Source organism: Choristoneura fumiferana, chromosome 14 (genome assembly GCF_025370935.1).
Source record: "Choristoneura fumiferana chromosome 14, NRCan_CFum_1, whole genome shotgun sequence".
Lineage (NCBI taxonomy): Eukaryota > Metazoa > Arthropoda > Insecta > Lepidoptera > Tortricidae > Choristoneura > Choristoneura fumiferana.
The window spans coordinates 5,019,944-5,033,336 of NC_133485.1; the positions used below are offsets into that span (position 1 = coordinate 5,019,944).

A 13,393-nucleotide genomic window follows, 5' to 3' on the forward strand; every position below is an offset into this window, starting at 1 on the left:
GAGGAAACCTGCACAAACCTGCGAAGTAATTCAATGGTGCGTGTGAAGTTCCCAATCCGCACTGGGCCCGCGTGGGAACTATGGCCCAAGCCCTCTTGTTCTGAGAGGAGGCCTCTGCGCTGCAGTGGGACCATCAAGTGGGACGATCAATAAAAATAAAAATGTTTTTGGCGGTAAAAGCTTTTCGTGAAATAATACTAGCGCCACTTAAGTAAACAAGTTATAAACGCGCCTCAGTTGTAATTTATTCAACTCTATCTGACTTAAAGAGGATCCTAGTTCACATTGAACCTAAAAGGCAATAGAGTGGGTAACATCACGATCGCAGTTTATAGCCACGATTTATAATAATTTTGAACATGGCAATAATTAAACGGCAGTAAAATAACTAGTAGCCTAGCAATCTTCTGGGTTAATTGAAAAGATGGACATATAAAAAGAGACTTGAAGTAGGTACTTAAGAGTCAATGCACCTAAGAAGTAATACGTGTATTGAGGAAGGAGATTAAAGCACTAACTCACTCTTGCGGACTCACTAATAAAACCGATTTTAGCTTAATAACTTGAATTAATGAACTAGTTTTTTTTGTATCTTTGTAATGTTTAATATGCTTCGATAAACTGTATTTCTGTGGACAATTTGTTATTGGCGTTTTGTTTAGTACCTAAGTCACATTATAATGTGCTGTATCGCTATTGATAACCCAAATAGTTAAATAAATAAATGAGGAATCTTTGGCATCAGTATCTAATTAAAGAGACAAGTACTGAGACAAGAAAAGGCAATTGAGAATCAATAAGCAGTTGCCTAGTTGATGCAGTAGGTAACCGTGGCCTAGCATTGATTGGCCTAGGCCAATAAAGTCCTTGCCCAGACGTTATTATGCAAACCACGTCATAACTAATGACTGCGAGAATCACCTTTATGCTTCGGAGTAACGGAATTATGTTAATATGATAAAATAATGATGATAATATTAATATTTTTACAAAGTAAAAATTTATTTGAAATAAAAAGTTTTACGAAGTCATCAAAATAGGATCCGAATGGATACCACATAATGAAAATTACCTCGGAAATAGGGCTTTGCTCGGACTAGAACTTAAAACCATGCGTTTTCTCAGAGTTTAGACCAAGCTAGATCGACTATTCACTACGGAAAACCCTTACGTAACAAATTTCATCGAAATAGTTAAGAGTTGTTTCCGAAATATATAATTGAATAATTACACAACAATTCATCGAGGACATATAGATCCACGAAAAAAATTACTAGACTGATTCATTGAGAAATTGCAAGTACCTAAATCGTCCGCAAGTTATAAGAAGGTGAAGATGAAATACCTCTCTGAAACATCAAAGACTATGCGTATTTAATATGTTTATATGCGACATTATCCGCCCAATTTCATCATAAAGTCACCTAGAAGGTATTGTGCATCGTTATCATTAATAACTCCAAGAATGCCATAATATTATGAAGACATTTTATTTACATAATAAAAGGTTAGAGGCTAACATTGCGGAGTAGACAGCCATTAATATATCTTTGCCGTGGGATAACTTGAGGCCATAGTAAGTATTATAAACTATCCTAAAAGACAGTCGATAATTTCGTTAAAAAATGTAATCTTCATGAAGGTAACCGGTCAGGGATAAGTAGGTTTAAAGTTCGTTAAAGAAGGAAGAAAGAGAATAATCTAAATTAAACTTTAAATCTATCCCAACTTTCGGAAGCAAAGTAATAAGTTGAGTCTAAAATTAAAACCACAACTCCCTCTACCTACATATGTAACTTATACTAAACAGTCGAAAGCAGAGGTCGTATTATCTAACGTGCGATCGCTCGCTATCGCATTCAACATCTTTTTCTACCCTCATCTGAAGTATACCGTGTGACATTCTGCCGAATGAAGTGACGAAAAAAAAATACTGGTGTGTTATACAATAAGGTCTTAGATATATTATTTATGTCATTAAACTCAAATAAATCTCATCTATACTAACTTTGAAAATGCTTTCTCCTTCGTTCAGCATTAGCTCAGAGGGATTCGAATCCTAAAAAAACAATTTATATAAAAAATAGAGCGTAGTGGAATAACAATAAACCCGATGTGATTTTTATCAGTAATCATTGATACTTTACACTCATCACACGTATTTGTATTAGTAATGCCTCATCACATCACCATCGTCATCGCATTTAAACCATTTCCGAGTAGCGCGTGTTGTGGTCCAAACAATGCAACTGAATCATTGATTTCTAATGATTTAGAATTTGATGTCACCTAAGCATTGGAAACACTACGAGTACTTTTACGGTTCCCCACGAATGGGACGGTTTTAATTTTAAATTTTCATCGCACTTGCACGCTGTGTCTCGAATTAAAATTTTCTATTATTTAATCGTTGGCTTCATTATTAGTAAATTAAGAGATAAAGAAAAAGCCGTGGTGGCCTAGTGGACTGAGTTATGCCCTCTGAAGCAGAGGACCGTGGTTGAGACTCGGGCTAGCATTTCTGAGTTTTTCGAAATTCATGTGCGAATTACATTCAAAATTTACCACAAACTTTAAGGAAAACATCATTAGAAAACTGCATGAACCTGCGAAGCAATTCAATGATGTTTATGAAGCTCCCTATTCGTTTTAGGCTTGCGTGGGAACTATGGTCTAAGCGCTCTCATTCTGAGAGAAAGCCTGTGACCAGCAAGTAAGGCGTTTAGGTGGGATGATTATGGTATGCATTAAAAAGTTCGCTACATAAGGGACAGATCAAAGAAGTGGTATATGCAAATGGCTTTGTCAGATGTCGGCTCTTAGAGCCAACAATTGACCTGGCCATTGTGCATGGAACCCAAACACCTTCAAGCAATTTAGGTACGTCATAAATCTGTTGTGGAGAGAGCTATGCTTGGAGTTTCTTTGCGCGATAGAATCCGGAATACGGAAATTCGTCGAAGAACTAAAGTCACTGACATAGCTGGAAAAATATGCAAATTGAAGTGGCAATGGGCAGGCCACATCGCTCGAAGAACGGATAACCGTTGGGGGAGAAAAGTCCTCGAGTGGCGACCACGAACCGGAAGACGAAGCGTTGGCAGGCCTCCCACCAGGTGGACTGACGACATCGTGAGAGTAGCGGGAAACCGGTGGATGCAAGTGGCGAGTTGTCGTTCATTGTGGCGTTCTAAGGGGGAGGCCTTTGTCCAGCAGTGGACGTCTTCGGGCTGATGATGATGATGATGATGAAATCTGTTGGTTAGATAATTTATTTACTGTCGGAATGTCATTTCAAAACGTCTGATTGTAGTAAGCCTTATTTACTTTACTGTCCAATAAACGTGGAAAACAAATTTCTGATGGAAGCATTGTGTGAAAATTTACTAAGTCTATTGTTAGTTTGTTAGCATGTAAGTACAGATAATCTATACATTAAATCAGCGGTCGGCTACCTTTTGACAGGCAAGTGTCACATAGCGGCAAATTAAAATTAAGGGCCGCAATAATTATGAACAAGTGAAAACATTTTTTTTATTTATTTAAACAAGGATTTCTAAAAAGAACTGTTCTCAAATGCTTTCATATTTATTTATGTAGGTTATATTAAGACTTTTATTTATGAAACCTGTCACTATTGTACCGTTTTTGTCAAAATTAAAACCGAAAATTGCTAAAAGTGGCTCCGAAGCGGTTACGTTTCGTGTGCGCTGCTTACCCCATTTGGGAATACAGGCGTGATGTTTGTGTGTATGTATTTATGAAACAGTCATGAAACAGGCCACGGGCCGCAGGTTGCCCACCACTGAGTTAAACAAAAACTATCATGTTTGCGGTTCTTGTAGTCTCTGCGTGTCTATAGAAGCCGCATATAGTTAGAGGTTTGTTTGTCTTTTACTGTATTAATTATTCTATTACGGATTCAATGAACCGCAATGTTGTTGGTATTCAGAGCGTGCTGTGTTGTTGTGGTTCCTTAAAATTATGAGTCTAGCTATTTGTTGTTTAGAACTAGTCAAAGCTATTTTTGGAATACGCTATGGAATGAACGTGTTGGGTGTTGGAGATAAAAAAGTTACATTAAAACAAGACCGTATTTAAGATATTTCTATGTTTGTTATTTGAAAAATTAAAGTAAGAGCCAATAATAAATTAGTCACACTGACCATGGTTATCATAGTCACATAAAAAAGAGAAAAAAAGAACACACACAAACGCACCCAAACTTTCGCATATATAATAAGTAACTACTAAAAAACTAAGTAACTATTAAAATTAAGTCATAAACCTGGATTATAAAAGCCAAAAGCAGTCCGAACAAAAAACTTAAAATCTCTACTTATCTGAACAAACGGTATACTAATCTAGCTTCAAAGGAAGTGTCATAAAACATATTGTACGCTGACGTTGTGCTGTCGCGCGTCACTTGTCTTTTGTCCAAGTCTTCCGTGTCGCATTCGCAAGCCACAAACATCTTTGTTCGCATAAACTAGCTCGCCTTGTTAAAACTATTCACAAGATAAAAGTCTAAATTACGACTTATTTTTATTCAAATAACATTACTCACAATAACAAAATATACTGTGTAGGTTTGTGGCGAATCCCACTAATCTCACTAATATTATCAATGTCAAAGTTTGTAAGTCTGTTTGTTTATTTGTTTGTTACTTCATTACGTCTATATAAACCGCTGAACCAGTTTATATGAAATTCGGTATACAGGTAGTTTGAGTCGCGGAGAAGGACATAGGATATGTCCTGGCCGCTATAGCTAGAGAGCTATAACTGAATTCTACGAGGACGGGGTCGCGGGTAGCGTCTAGTGTAACATAGTACTTAGGCATGTAAGTTTCGCAGTAATGATTTAATTAATAAAACGTTAATTAATTACAGAGAATTAAATTTACGTCGGAATTCAGTTAATGAGTAGAATCGTTAAAATAGTAATAGAACTGATATGATGTCTCATTAGGAAGGTGTTTGACAAAATCATTAAGGTACTATCTGCCGACAAGGGGCAAGCGCCAGTAAACGGGACACAGTTATAATGTTAGAGTAAGCAAATACTATTCCCGTCTTATTCTGTCACATTGCTGTTCAACCCCAGTATGGCGTGCTAGAAAATTTTAAAGGCCCTCGTGAGCATTGAGCAAGTTTGAAAATGCAAGTTAAAAAGTCAAAGTAGTTAATCAAAAAATTAAATACCACAATTTAGAATTGGATGAAAATGTATTCGTTCAATTGCAAACGTAGTAGTAGGTACAAGTCGACCTAATAAAAGCATGTTTTAACCGCCGATGGCTCCTCAGATATTGTGCTGTTTGTTTTTCTTTTTTTTATGCTTACAGAGTTAAGGTTGCGTTCTATTTGACCTAATTATCAAGAAGCTTGTTCTTCGAGTATCATATGATTGCGTCTTGTGTGTTTCCAGCCGTAAGCCAATTGTGTGGACCCGGCATTTATAGGTACATACATTGTAAAGATATTTCGAAAGCTAATAATAATAATAATATTTCGAATAAAAATTTAAATACATAGTAATTTGTAGATGAAACAATTCAAAAATGTTTAGCTAGATAAGCAGTAAGAGCATTTTATTTTTAGACTAAACGGAAAAGTTCAAGTATATTGGTTATGTATCAGTATGACCAAGTTTGTTTCTGCCAGCAAAACCTAGCTACATCATAATATACATTGTCGTCTACATCATTGAGGGAGCTCCGTGACAACACGATTCCTACCGGTTTAAGTACTTATTTTTTTACCTGATAGGTATCAGTAGGTATTGTATCGGAAAGGTCACTAACCTACCCTGACTCCGACATTTTATACTCTTCCAATTGCCTACTTACTGATACTAATATAAACAAATAATCTTTAAACAATTAGCTAATTTATTATGTGTACATAACGAGCATTATGGTATGTCTACCCACCGTGACAAGGCATAAACCAAAGACCTTTTTACGAAGATTAGAAAAAAAAAATTACGAAAGAGGTAGCGTAACTTCCGGATAAATTTCTGTGGCTGGCTGGTTAGAAAATGAGAAGCCACAACAATACTATAAATAAAACATTTATAAAACCGCAGACGAATAAATTAGTGGGAATCGTGTTTAGCAAACTACAAAGATTTACAGCCAGTAAAGGTATCTTTACGCTCTAAAAATTATATTTAAACAATATTAGAAAAAAATATATTATTGGACCTACTGAGTCCAGGAGTAGGCCTGACGTTATACTATGTATACATATATAGACCCTATATTATAGGGTAACTTAATTAACTTTAGAACATTAGGTCTAACGTGGGTCTAACATTTAAATTTGAATTTCCTGATTTTACCAAATTTATTTTTCTTCTATACTTCTATAGCGGTTGGGATTTCCACAATTTTTGGTATGTAGGTATATGACAATCTCGTGGGAATATTGGAATGAAAAATAGCTTGACTGTTTAAGCGACAGATAAAGCGAGGTCAACCTATTTACTTTTTTTTTTCACTTTTAACTGTACTACTTTTACTTTTGAAAGTAATTGTCAAGTGTTTGTATAGCGAATTTCTCTGATATAGTAAGTAAGTGATCCATTGCCAACCACATTTGTAAACTGTGTCAAACAACGGCGCTCGCGCACGGAATGCGATCGACGAAATCGCAAACACGAGATCGAAGTAAAAGTAGGTACATTGTGTGCTAATGGATCGGATTTAGGAACCGTCACTAACTTCCTATCTATTCAGTGTATGGAGCAACGGTAATTGATTCTCGTTTGTTGCGTAATGTACAGGTAATCCAATTTGAGATAGATTGTTGTCTTTTCACGGTGATTCGATTTTTGTGGACAATAAACGAGTTTAGATTTGGTGATTGTGGTAAAGGGGGCATATTACTACACCACCTGAGAGTCGTGACATTTATATTTTTTTAATTTCAAGTAGCCGTTCCTGTGCGTTATTGAATCTACTTTGAACCAAAGTCATCAACATAGCTCGAAGAATAAGTAGGTATGCAAGCGAAGCAAGTATTGAAGCGGCGTTCGAAGAACAGATAACCGTTGGGGGAGAAAAGTCCTTGAGTGGCGACCACGAAGCGGGAGACGAAGCGTTGGCAGGCCTCCCACTAGGTGGACTGACGATATCGTGATAGTTGCCGGAGACGTGGATGCAAATGACGAGTTGTCGTTCATTGTGACGTTCGAAGGAGAAGTGAGGCCTTCGTTCAGCAGTGGACGTCTCCCGGCTAATGATGATGATGATGATAAAGTATATATAGCCAGTGAGCACAGTGCACTGTTGAAGTAATTATATCTACCTACCAAACTTCTTAGAAGACCCGAGTTCTGAGTATTAATTTTGCGAATTGTTGTACTAAATACCTATTCTTAGGCATAGACGTTTGCTGCCTTACTTTGTAGGTACCTACGAGTCCAGAAAACTGAATCACGTACCAGGGTGGAACCTTTGTGCTATAAATATCATGTCAAAAGAAAACAAATGACAAAACGGCTATCGGATACCACAGGGGACCAAAGAGCTGGCAGCTTCCTCGCCCAACGCATCAGCATGCTAGGTATACAGCGAGGAAATGCTGCCCGCATCTTTGGGTGCATGGCGCTGGGGATCCATTTGAAAATTTTATAGCACAGAATAAGTAATAAGTTACCTATAGTTTAGTTATTAGTTATTTTTTATTTTACTTTTAGTAATAATTTTAACTTAGTTTAAGATTTATTATACTCTATTTTTCCTAACATGATTCTTTGTAAATTTTTTGTAATATTTTTTTGTAACGTAAAACCATTAGGGGTTTGCTAAGACGATTTTTCGATTCAGTGATTTGTTTGCGAAATATTCAACTTAAAAGTGCAAATTTTCATTAAAATCGGGCCCTCTAAAATCTAAACCGGTGGGTAGAAAAATTTGGAAAAATTCAGGATGGTAGTAAGTATATTATCAAACTTTCAAGGAAAGCTATAACGGCTAAGTTTGCTTGAAAATTATTAGTAGTTTAAGAGTAAATAGCAGCCTAAGGTATAAAATATACCTAAACTTGGAAGATTCCGTACAAAATACAAAAACCTTAGAAAAATAGTAAGTACTTATTTTTTTCGTAATGGCTACGGAACCCTATTTCGGGCGTGTCCGACACGCTCTTGGCCGGTTTTTTAGATATAATCTGCGATATTTTATTTATAACTCATGATACGCAACATTATTGTTCATAAGTAGGAAATAAAAACTTTTATGGTTATGAACATGGACAACAATTTTAATTGCATGAGAACTTGCTTCTATTTCAATCATTATGTCTCTCATGATGACATGGAATTAGCTACTTAATTATTGTAATCAAACTTTGTTCTAATTTAGATCTCTTCCCATTGTGATTTAATCAAATAAAATTAGGTAAATTTATCTCATAATAGTTTTCGAAGTATCTTGATATAAAATTATGTAATAGGCTCTCTAGGGCCGAGTTTAGACTTGCAAGAAAAATCGTGCAAGTTGCATTACATTGCGGCGCTCGATTGGCCACTACAAACTCGTTGGCTTTACGGCCTCGCAATGTAATGCAACTTGCACGATTTTTCTTGCAAGTCTAAACTCGGCTTAAAGTTTTTCCTCACCTAATAAAAATATTTTAATAATTAATTTTAGGCAGCAGTTCTTTCTGTAGATCCGTGACAACAGGGGCTAATTGACGTTCATGATCCCAGCCTATTTACGTCCCACTGCTGGGCACAGGCCTCCTCTCAGAAAGTGTGGATTGGGAACTTCACACATACCATTAAATTACTTCACAGGTGTGTGCAGGTTTCCTCACGATGTTTTCCTTCACCGTGAAGCTCGTGGTAATTTTCAAATGTATAATTTCACACGACATGAATTTCGGAAAACTCATAGGTGCGGGCCGGGGTTTGAACCCTCGAACCTCTGCTTGAGAGGCGATAGGACAAACCACTAGGCCACCACGGCTTTTTAACGTAATAACATAACGCTAATTTACGTTACTAAAATATAATAAATTAATAATATAAAGTTAATAATCCACCAAATAACCGCTAGTTGGCATGACTTTCCAAAACGGTACGCCCCTTAAATGGCAGGTACGATATAAATGAGTAGGTACATGACCTATAATTTTTTTTAGGCAACGGTCTTGCTTTCGGCTGAAATTACCTACCTATTCTTTTAATAAACATCTTGATTACAATTCGTAAATTGAATTAAAGTCCTTGGTTTACAATTTTCACAAATTAAACATTGAGAAACATTAAGTATTTTTGATCATTTAAGGGTGTCTCCAACAATCAAATTTAACAATCTATCCACTTGTATTTAAGTTTTACTAGAGGCAGGTTACCCAACCGAATTTTTTATTTGTACCAAATGATCGGCCAAAGTTCGTATTCGGTTCAAACCACATTCGGGCCCATATATTTTCTCATTCAATTGGTGACACATCCTTGGCGGTCTCCAATGAATAGCTATTAATTATTGTGCTCCCAGGCAGCCAGTTACTAATTAACTAACGCCATTATTCATCACTTACAACTCTGTCGGAGATGAACGAAACATAAATGGATTGTTACAATCGAAATTAAAAGACAATTGCTAGTACTGGATTAGACTAGAGATATTTACATACTAAACCGCAATGTGACCATTGAAAGATCTGTCATTTCATTCCTATACATACGGACGGATGTGGCCTGTAATATCAGTAAAAAATTAAAACGTAGATTGTCCTCGTCAAACTGAACAACATTAGTTCAGCGACTTAAAAATAATGGAGTCTTTGAATTTTCCTTTTTTCATACAAATTAAATACTGCTATCAATGTACGCCATCTCAGAACACAACTGACGTCGCCTGTCACGCTACAAACATCAAGCATTTCGCTTTACATTGCTTCTTCGAATAAACTTAAAAGTGTAATAAAAATTTAAAAAACTAATTATTTTTTTAAGTAGCTGAACTAATGTTGTTCAGCTTGAAGAGTATGATCTATGTTTTAATTATTTTACAGGCCCATTTTAATGCTTATATTAGGGGCCACACCCGGTATAGTACCATCGCATTTTAGTAGCATTAGAAGAACTAAAGGTGCGGACTGCCGCGGTGCTAGGCAAAATTTCAACGACGGAAGGATTTAAGAGCGTTTATTCCTGCTGAGCTGGCAACGTGGCATTTTTGTTAGTTTTTCTCGATTATTCCATAAAAATTGAAGGAAAATTAAAAAGGTTTTCTGATAGAACACTTCTTAATATATAACTTAGTGTGTCTACTCCAATAATTATTCGTGATAGACTTTTATATTCCTTAAAAACGAATTAATGTTTATGACCGGTTTTTAAAGAAAATAAAAGTCTATAACGAATAACTATTGGAGTAGACACATTAACTTATATATTAAGAAGTGTTCTATCAGACAACATTATTAATTTTCATTCAATTTTTATGGAATAATCGAGAAAAACTAACAAAAATGCAACGTTGCCAGCTCAGCAGGAATAAACGCTCTTACGGAAATGTTTTTTTTTTTCATCCTAACGGTAGAAGAAGGTATACATCTAATCTGCCATGTAAGTGAAGCGAGATGTATTTAACCTAATTATTCGAAGAGTTTTGATAAAGACCAGACGACCAGTTAGTTTTACATAAAGGGATGATTTAACAACCAACTTGGGGGCTGTTTCCACGTTTCATTGACATTTCCAGATAACCTCTTTGGGTTTCTTGCCGTTTGAATTAAATAATAATGTGCATGTTAATGGGCTCCCTAAGTTAACATCTAATTAGTATTTAGTGTCTAAATTATAAATAACCTAGTAATTGTTAATTCTACGTATCAAAGACCTATTCAAATCAACGTATTAGAACCTAAATTAGCATATAAGTCTGGTTAGTAAATGTCAAAGCATTCAATACCGGTCTAGCCTTGACCAATTACTAGCCTCTTATGGTTCTCGGTAAATGACTTTGGATTGGATATGGTTCACGACTGCCTCGTTGCATCACGCAGAAGTCAATCCATCATTAGGAAATGCTTGTGGTTTATTAGGGGAGATAGATGATGAGATGATGGCTCGAGTGTTGACATATTCGTAAGTTTGCGGTGCTGTATTTAGCAATAAATTATAAAGTACCTACATGAGAAGCATAACACTGCAAGTACCACTTTTTACGATTTTCTGTTTTACCACCCTTATGGCCGTGTAGTAGGTATGCTACAATTTGACACAAAAACTTCGGTAAACGCACTTGCAGTGTTATGCTTCCCAGGTACGGTATTATAGTAGAATGAGTCTAATAATATTAGTGATTTGTATCGTACATTCAACAAAACACTAATATTCAAATGCCGCCTCTTGATTACCTACCTTGGAAATCTCTAAATACCTTTTTTTATCTGTACTGATTACTATGTGTTGGTGTTCAATAAAGAGTTATTGTATTGTATTGTAATATACCTACTAGGTAAACTAATATACCTACTGTGAGAAACTGGGCCCTGATTAATTATTTATTAAAAAAACTTCTATTGCGTCTGTCGTAGCATGTTTCAGTGAAATCTTTACTAAAAAATATACTCGTAAAAGCGAAAGTACCTAAGTTCGTGTGTTCCGTTCTCACGCTTTAACTACTGAGCTGAATGTCATTAAACTTTGCATAAATCATTTTGGAATATAATGTGATATAATAAATATAATGGGATACCTTTTATACCGAAAAAAAAAATAGATATTCCCGAGGGAGCGCAATAAACGAATTCTTTCTCAGACAAAGTTTTGAGCAGCGGCTGGTAAGTAATAAATGTACTTAATAGGTAATAAATGTAACAAACCTGAGCGTAAGCGCGAAAAAATTATCGCTAAAATTATCTCGACGTTTCACCCATATTGCACTGTGGTCTACTCGTGACCACGGCCGATGCAATGTGGCTGAAACGTTGAGGTGAAATACAATAAATTGTCAGTTTCAAGTCCGAGGTGTAAATTCAAAACAAATTATTCAATACTCATATATACTTAAGTAAATGAAAACTAGACTCGGTTATCGTATAAATTTATATTTAATGTAATGGAGTAATTTAAAATACCAAGAATCTAAAGATTACACATGTTAACATACACACTTACCTATAAAACAAATATATGTTCTTATGTAACCGTGTTATTTCCTTTCCGAGGGATCATAGAAGTAATCGATAACACTACAACATGTTTGATATCATGCAGCTGGGTCAAGTCCATACATGATACTAATAATGAGTTCCATGTTCCATTTCATTGATTTCTACTTGTATCACTCAAGAATTTAGAGGTCATTGTTTCCATTCATAAATAGAGTATAAGGCATTTCTAGAGTAGTAAAGCTAAAGCTAAGAATATTATACCGATTAGATTGCAGTTTTGAACTTACACAAAACACAAAAAACGAGTTACTAAACTACAACATTTTTAACTTGCGTCTACTCGTAGTCTCCACTATTAATTTTGCATCACAGCTATGTCAGTGCGACACATATATGTTAACATTCAGAACCAACCCTCCTACGAAACGCGTTAGAATTCATGAGGAGGTCGTGATAGTTGGGCTCATGTTGTAACGAGGTGTCATACAGCTCGTTTCTTCCTAACTCTTTGTACTGTCTGGTTTAGCACATATTCGAAAAATAACATTTAAATTCAAATTTCCTTTTCTAAATTCCACACCTGTTCGATTTACGTCAAGTAGCCATTCTATTCAGAGCCTCCGAGCTGAACAGATACCTGTCTTTTATCCTAGATCCTATAAATCTCCTAAAACTCCATAACAAGCTTATAATTTACTACCCCTATACGAAGGAAGGTTTTATCCTTATCCAGTTTTCAAATAATTGTACAGTGCATTTGTGTACTTTTATAAGATCATTAGATCGTAATACTGCTGGACTTCAGTGCCATTGAATTATATAAATAAAGAACTGGGCACGGAAACGTAAGTTGATTAACTATGTATTTTTATAATTGTTGATACAGTGTCAAAGCATACCTTTTAGATACTTAAGACCGCGTCTGTTTGTTCGCAGGTGCCCTTTTATTATTATCTTAAATAAATATTACTGGCTGCCCTGTTCCTGCCTTCTTCTTTACTCTTACAACTTTCCCGGACACCACCACGTGACAATGTGAGCCTACCTGAGCCTACCTATATATAGGTATGTGTCGCACAATATATATTATGTAGAACATACGACACCGCATGTAAAAACCGCCCTACTCTTCCACATAAAATAACTACTACTAACTACTACGTAACTGTTGTGGTGCAAACAAATAAGTTAAAGATGGAATGTAAGTAGCCAAAAGGCTATTAAATTAAATTATCATACTATTTAACGATAT

General features: G+C 35.7%; 1 protein-coding gene across 1 annotated transcript in view; it reads right to left on the reverse strand.

Annotated features, from left to right (window-relative positions):
- Positions 1-13,393, reverse strand: part of LOC141434813 (uncharacterized) — a 48,068-nt gene that overhangs the window by 14,872 nt on the left and 19,803 nt on the right. The gene's annotated exons all lie outside the window — the stretch shown is intronic.